Genomic DNA, 8041 nt, shown 5'->3' on the forward strand with positions numbered 1-8041 from the left:
GATAGGTCACCGTCACCTGAATCCAGCCACCTAAACAGGTCGGCCTGGCAAATTCAGAAACAGATCAACGGATAGGTCACCGTCACCTGATCCAGCCACCTAAACAGGTCGGCCTGGCAAATTCAGAAACAGATCGACGCATAAGTCAGCAGCGTCACCTGAATCCAGCCACCTAAACAGGTCGGTCTGGCAAATTCGAACAGATCAACGCATAAGTCAGCAGCGTCACCTGAATCCAGCCACCTAAACAGGTCGGCCTGGCAGATCCATTCACGTATAGAATAATTAATAGAACTAATCAAATAATAACCATACCAACATGCCAATTTACCTTAACCTAACAATTCAATCATTCTCATTTATGCGACAATCAATATGCAGCATGAATTTCAAAGTATGCAACAATTAAGCATTCAACATGACAAACGAATAAACAGTTTAATTCCTGAAAATAAAGTATCAAACAAGTCCAAGAATCCCGCACCTGTTTACGACGAGCGTATATCGCGCTTACGGTTCGGACGTCTCGAATGGTCCCGCAACGTCTTTCTCAACCGAGCCTACACCTATATTACATATATACTTGCTTTTAATCATTGTTCGGCAATTGATAACCTTACTTGAGTTATATGAGTTGCTTTATACTTTTCTGAACGAAATCCATATACCCTTGTCATTCGTCTTTATTACTCACACCTATAAAATTCATCCCGTTTACGTTTGGGTCCTCTAAACCATATACAATTCTAATTATGCAACCTTTTGCAAGAATACCCGTTTAATCATTTCTCATCTTACTAATTAAGTTTTCATAACGATTTGGTTGGTTGTACATATATAGGGTTTGAGAGGTAACCCAACGATTTATCCAAGATACTATCCTTAAATCAATTTGAAACCAAAATAATTTCGGATTTGGCAAGAGAGAAAGAAATCTTACCAATTAACACCTCTAATTGGGTTGGATTGGACTAAACAATTCACAAATTTTTCCCAAAATTCGGATGTGGTTCAAAACCCTAAAATGGAAATATGAAATTGAGATGAAATCGAGAGAATAATCGACAAATAAACAACGAAGAAGCTCAAAGGAGAGGGATTACTCACAAATGATGCACCAATTTCGGGTTTAAGCAAGAATCGTAACAATGGCGAAAATTTGGGTTTTGAGAGGGGGAGAGAAGAGAAATGAGTACCAATGGGAGAGTTAGGAGCAGGCTTCTAAATAGCTAGCTATAGCGGCGCTATAGCTACGCTATAGCTTTTCCGGACCATAAACGCTAAGCTATGAGATAAAATTGCGCTAACTCAGCTACGACCGCTATAGCTATAATAGCTGACCGCTATTACCGCTATATAAGACCCGCTATAGCTACCGCTATGCTACATGGTTTTTTTTTTTGCAATTTATATGGACTTCTGTACTTCTATTCTTATTTCTAATGCTACATGGTCTTCTACGATAAGTATACTAAACCAAACTATATGCTTCTATTTTTATTTGTGATTTATTCTATCATTCTATATCGAGAAATATTCAAATACTAATTATTCATTTTGATTACTCTTTTTATAGTATTCGTTTGTAAAATTATTATCGTTCGTTTCAATTGAAAGCTGATTTTGATTATTATTATAATTATAAAATGTTTAAATATGTATATTGACTTCATTTACCTTATAAAATTAATTGCTCTTTGTCTATTATAATATGTAATACCATGAAGTATAAACTATTAAATAATGTTACTTTTTAGATTTTTTTCATTCTTATTTGCGTAATTGATAAAAAGTATAGACTTAGATTAGTTGTCATTTAGTTATTACATAAATTCTCTAATATTGATTATGTTGATAATTAGTAGAAATATAGAATATAAAGTTTGAAAAGGGAAAATCACTATGTGTAATAGCTTCCGCTATAGCTACGCTATTCGCAATAGCTTTTTTTTTTGTCTCCCCGCTATGCCGCTATAATCGCTATTTAGAACCTTGAAAAATACAAATTCTATAATAATATGCAAAATATTATATACAAAACATTCATATACTGAGTTCAGGCTTGACTGACAAACATTATCTCAAGCACATTGTCTTCTCATCTCTCAAAAATAAAAGTTTCATTTCTAAAAAATCAGAATAGACAAAAAAAATTCTTGACTATCAGAGTTAAATTGTCATAATTACCAAATTTTTTTTAGCTAGTCACATAATCCTTCCTTTTTTATATAGTTGTATCTACTTATTAGCTAATCCATAATGTTTTATGAGAAGGGTTAAAATGCACCCTCCCTTTTGTGCTCTTAACGTGCACCCTCCACTCATATTTTTATTTTCAAAGTTCAAATAGTCGATTCGAACCTTTCAACGTGTTATTCATATTAAAATGTGCTTAGAGACAAAATTTTACATTTTTTGGAAATATTTTACTATTTTTTAAGAATTTTTGAAAATCATCACTTTGCTGAATTTTTTATTATTGTTTAGTTTAATCAAAAATTCTGAAAAAATAGTAAAAAAATTTCAAAAAATGTAAAATTTGGTCTCCAAGCACATTATAATATGAAGAACACGTTGGAAGGTTCAAATCAACTATTTGAACTTTAAAAATGAAAATATGAGAGAAGAGTGTACGTTAGGAGCACAAAAAGAGAGTGCATTTTTAACCCTCCTCATGTTTTATTTCATGCAGTTGTCATAATAAAATTTATGTAATTTTCCATGTATCCACAATATACAAATAAAATGAAATGGCTTGAGCAGAGTTTGCTCCAGTTATAGACTTACCCGATAGTAATTAACTGCATGTCGGTGTTTACTTGCTAAAGAAAAAAAAAATTAAAAGAGAGAGAAGCATAGAGAGAGTGGGCTATGGAGAGAAAAAAATTATTTGTGCTTTTGGAAACTAAATAAATATTGGTGGGTTGTTAGAAACTAAAATAATATTAGCTTAGAGAAATATTCTTATAATATATTTTATATGTTGATAATTACTATTCTATATTCTATATTTGTTTATAAAACAATTAAGTCGTTACACGTATCCTTCCAGGTACCTGACCCAACACAATTGAACGGACGTTCCAGATTTACTTTCAGCTGGTACTTGCTTGAGATGGCACAGGGGCAGCATTATTTGTGCTTTAAGATTCGTGCCAAGTTTAAAAAAAAAAATAATTTGAGCTGTCAGATTCAATTATACTCAGTCAAATCAGATCGGACCGATTGGATGAAAAAAACACTAATTGTGTAACTCAACTTGAAATCAGATCGGTACAGTTCGATTTTGCGCCGGAATAGCTGATTTTTCCTTCTATGCATGTAACTTAATTGAGCAACTGATTTTTTTTTTTAGTAAATTTCAGGTTTTTGAGAGACAAAAATAAATTAAGTGGGTCTGTCTGTGGATTCAGAAATTGGAGAGAGAAGTGAAAATACGTAATTTTCAAGTTTTTGAGGGGTATACATGAAATTCCCCCTAAATTTAATATGTGGGATCAGTGCACTAAATGACTGATTAACAAACTTACTTAAAGTTACTAAGACAAGATTAATTAGGAGGCCAATTTTAAGAATTATTTGACTAGCACAGCATGCACAACAGTTTAAGAATAGAAATTGTGATGATAATGAAGATAAACATGGATATTTAATAATGTCAAAACATAATGTACAGCATAATAAAGCTTACATAAAGAAAGGCCTGTTGGGCCGACCATATGCCTTTGAATATAAAATAATGATATAGCTTCATTCCTCCACCACTTAACGAGTAATTAATGAAATAATTTATTATACGTTGTATCAAATTTGATAAATTTTTTATCTAAATTGTAAAAGCATGCCTACAATTTTTTTAAACAAATATTTTATTAATTAGTGTTAATAAATTTCTCCATGAATTCACAAACCCACAATTGTCGCCTCCTTCATTGGTCCCTCTCTCGGCAACTGCCGCAGCCACCATCCCGGCATTTCTTCATGGCAATAACAGTTGAAGACCTACAACGCTGCTGATTACATGTCAGAAATGGCGCCCGCAAAGCAATTTGGGGAAGACCATTGAGGAGAAGTTTGAATCAATCAACACATAACGGTTCCAGCTGAAGAAATGCCTAACGACCATAACGGTTCGCTGAAAAGCAGTTTTTAAAGAAAATAATGAAAGAAGGGTAAAATTATCTATATATTAAAGTATTTAGATTATATTTGTTAGTAAAAAAATGAGTAGTGTTAATATCATCACCCCTTCAGGTATCACGTTTTTGGATAAAAGAAAAATACCTCTAAAAGCTAGAGTAGGAGCATGCATGATGGTGAATTGCATGCCTGAAGCTTCTCCATTGAATCTTGAAAATTTACCCTGCACAATGCCACAGTTTCATTCTTCTCATCAATGTTGCAACTGCAACAAATTTCTACGGGAACTTAAAACGAAATTAAATTAAAACAGAACGAAAATATAACCAACATCTCATACAGTGAAGTAGAAATAATATATTAATTTGGCTAAATAATCAAAAAGAAAAGAACCAGATTAAGCATCCCAACAGCTTTGACATTGCCCTCTTCTCCCTCCTCCAAATTGGAAACACCTTGCTCCAATATTCTCATTGATTACTCGTGCCAATCAGCTTTGAACAAAAATGAGAACAAATTGAGAACATGAAATCTGACAAAATGATACAATTCAGACAAATCAGCAGAGTTTGCTCCACTTATAGACTTACCTGATAGTAATTAACCGTCGGGGTTTACTTTCTCAATATAACATCCACCCCCCTGTCGATTATCACTTCTCTGCTCTTGAGAATATCTGTACAAAGAAAGCAGCATGCATTATTCAAATTAACAAGTAACCAAAATTGCTGAATACAAGTAACTAAATGCATCCTCCAAGTATCGTAGAATAGAATACACATTTTTTTCTATGAAGACTCTTTACATTTAAATCTGAGGTTCAGATTTAATCTGAAACAATATGACTGGTACAAAAGAATTACAAAAGCTCACTGGTATGGGCGGATATGGACCTGTACCACTTCGGTTTTAAGTGTATAAACCGTAGATCAGGAAGTCTTCAACATTTTCTCCGTGAATTCACAAACCCAATGCTGCAGATGACATGGCTTCCCACATTGGTTACGATGTCGATTGCTAGAGTTCAACCCATAGTAGGAAATATCGGTATCGGTATCGGGATCGGTCACGGCCGATACCGATACGTATCGGACCAGTATCGGACTAGAATCGGCCAATACGGCTCAGGCTCTTTAACACACTATCGCGAGTATCGGACGAATATCGGATCGGTCACGGCCGATACCGATACGTATCGGCCGATACGGATCGGTATCGGCCGATATTTCCTACTATGGTTCAACCCACGCGACACAAACCAGTTGCCCGTTTCTTTTCATGTTTTCTCTCGATTTTCCCAGGGTTTGATTAGATAGGAAGCAAATATTTATTTCGTAAATTGGTTTATGCGATCATCCCTGAAAATTGGAAATTCATCAGTTCAGATCCTGGTCGTGTGTTGATTTTGAGCAGCTGGACCCAGTAATCACTTCCATCTAATTAAAGAAGGGCAAAATTGTCATTTGCACTTGATCATGATTTAGCAGCCAATTGATAGTTTTTTTTGCTGAAATAAAGTTCTCATTGCAGTGTAAAACACCAATTATAACTTGTGTATATATGTACCCAAAAGTTGTGATAATTGCTCCTATAGGGATACAGAATGCACATACAACAAAAAAATACCTCTAAAAACTAGAGAATTAAGGAGCATGATGGTGAACTGCCTCAAGCATCTCCATTGAATCTTGAAAATTGAACCCTGCACAATGCCACAGTTTCATTCTTCTCATCAATTTTGCAACTCAAACAAATTTCTCTGGAAACTTAGAACGAAATTTATTTGAAACAGAACGAAAATAAAACCAAACTTCTCATACAGTAAAGTAGAAATAGACAGATTAAGCATCCCAACAGCTTCGACATTGCCCTCTCCTCCATCCAAATTGGAAACACCTTGCTCCAATATCCTCATTGCTTACTCATGCCAATCAGCTTTGAACAAAAATGAGAAATTAAATTCAAATTGAGAACATGAAATCTGACAAAATGAGACAATTCAGACAAATCAATAGTTTTTTTAAGGCCAGATTGGGGTTTTTGTTATGTGTTTCAATGGAAAAAGGAGCTGTGAGGATGGAAGGGAGGGGAAGAGTGTGGTTGAATCTCGCTGTAAATGACGTGGATTGTGTTCGGATACTCAAGGGATGAATCCAACAAAAACAATGGTGGCAAGGCCATCATCATAGGTTTAGAGAGTGATGACCCAGATGCAGTTGAAACGGGTCTTCTTTCTGACATGATATAATACTGCGAGCAGGCTATTCTGGTTGCCAAATATGTCCTGCTCGGTTGGGTGTTGACTCTGTTATTGAGCAGGGGACGAGTAGCAGGGGATGACAGGTGATGAGGAGCAGGGGAGAATAACATAATGTTTTATTCCCATGTATCCACAATATACAAACAAAATGAAATGGCCTGAGCAGAGTTTGCTCCGGCTATAGACTTACCCGATAGTAATTAACTGTTGGGTTTTATTTTCTCAATATTACATCCCCTTGTCGACTATTACTGCCCTGCTCTTGAGAAAATCTGAACAAAGAAAGCAACAAGCATTATTCAAATTATGTAATTAAATTCATCCTCAAGTATGGTAGAATACACATTTTTTTCTATAAAGACTTTACATTTAAAGCTGAGGTTCAGATTTAATTTGAAACAGAAATATGACTGGTACAAAAAAATTACGAAGGATCACTGGTACAGGCTGATACAGACCTGTACCGCTTCAGGTTTAAGTAGATAATCCCATGATCAGGAAGTCTTCCAATGAATTCACAAACCCAATTCTATCACCTCCTTACAATGCTGCAGATGGCACGGCCTCCCATGCTTTCATTTCATGCTGTTGACTGCCAGAGTTCAACGCATGTGGCACCAAACCAGTTGCCCATTTCTTTTCAGTTCAGATCTGGGTCGTTCAGTTTTTAGTAGCTGGACCCAGTAATCACTTCAATCTAACAAAAAATCAAGAAAACTAAAGCATCAAAGAATGTCTGAGCTACTAAGGAAAACGGTTTTGCTCTGGTAATAGACTTACCTGATAGTAATTAACTGTCGGGGTTTACTTGCTCAATATAACATCCCCTTGTCGACTATCATTGCCCTGCTCAATAACAGAATTATTCAAATTAAGTAACTAAATGCATTTTTTTTTCTATAAAGACTCTTCACATTTAATGCTGAGGTTCAGGTTTAATTTGAAACAGAAATATGACTGGTACAAAAGCATTACAAAAACTTACTGGTATGGGTGGATAAGGATCTGTACCACTTCGGTTTTAAGTAGCTAAACCCTGGATAGGGAAGTCTTCAATATTTTCTCCGTCAATTCACAGCCCCAGATTGTCATTGCCTCCCACATTGGTTACGATGTCGATTGCCAGAGTTTAAACGCACAGCAGCAACAAACCAGTTGCACATTTCTTTTCATACTCTCTCGATTTTTCCAGGGTTTGATTAGAGAGGAAGCAAATCTTTATTTCTTAAATCGGGTTATTGGCAATTGGTCAGTTCAGATCCAGGTCGTCTGTTGATTTTAAGCAGCTGGACCCAGTAATTACTTCTATCTGACAAAAAAATCAAGAAAATTAAAAGCATTAAAGAATGTCTGCGCTACTAAGGAAAATGGTTTTGTTAAATTACAAGGATTTTAATCTAAATTTTCACGAAGCAAGTTTGCGAACTTCAAAGAAGAGAATATTGTCATAGAAAGTATTTTTAGTTTACTTTTGTTTTGCACTGAATTTTTTAAAATTAATTACCTTCAATTGCAACAACAACAAAAATATTGTATATATATATATAGGGTCAAGCGGATTGGTATTATGTGGTGATACATGTAAAACATAATATAAAGTACACTTAGGCAAACAAATCGTTTTGCACAATATTAATAATT

The sequence above is a fragment of the Carex rostrata genome, chromosome 29 (assembly GCF_964058835.1).
Source record: "Carex rostrata chromosome 29, lpCarRost1.2, whole genome shotgun sequence".
Classification (NCBI taxonomy): domain Eukaryota; kingdom Viridiplantae; phylum Streptophyta; class Magnoliopsida; order Poales; family Cyperaceae; genus Carex; species Carex rostrata.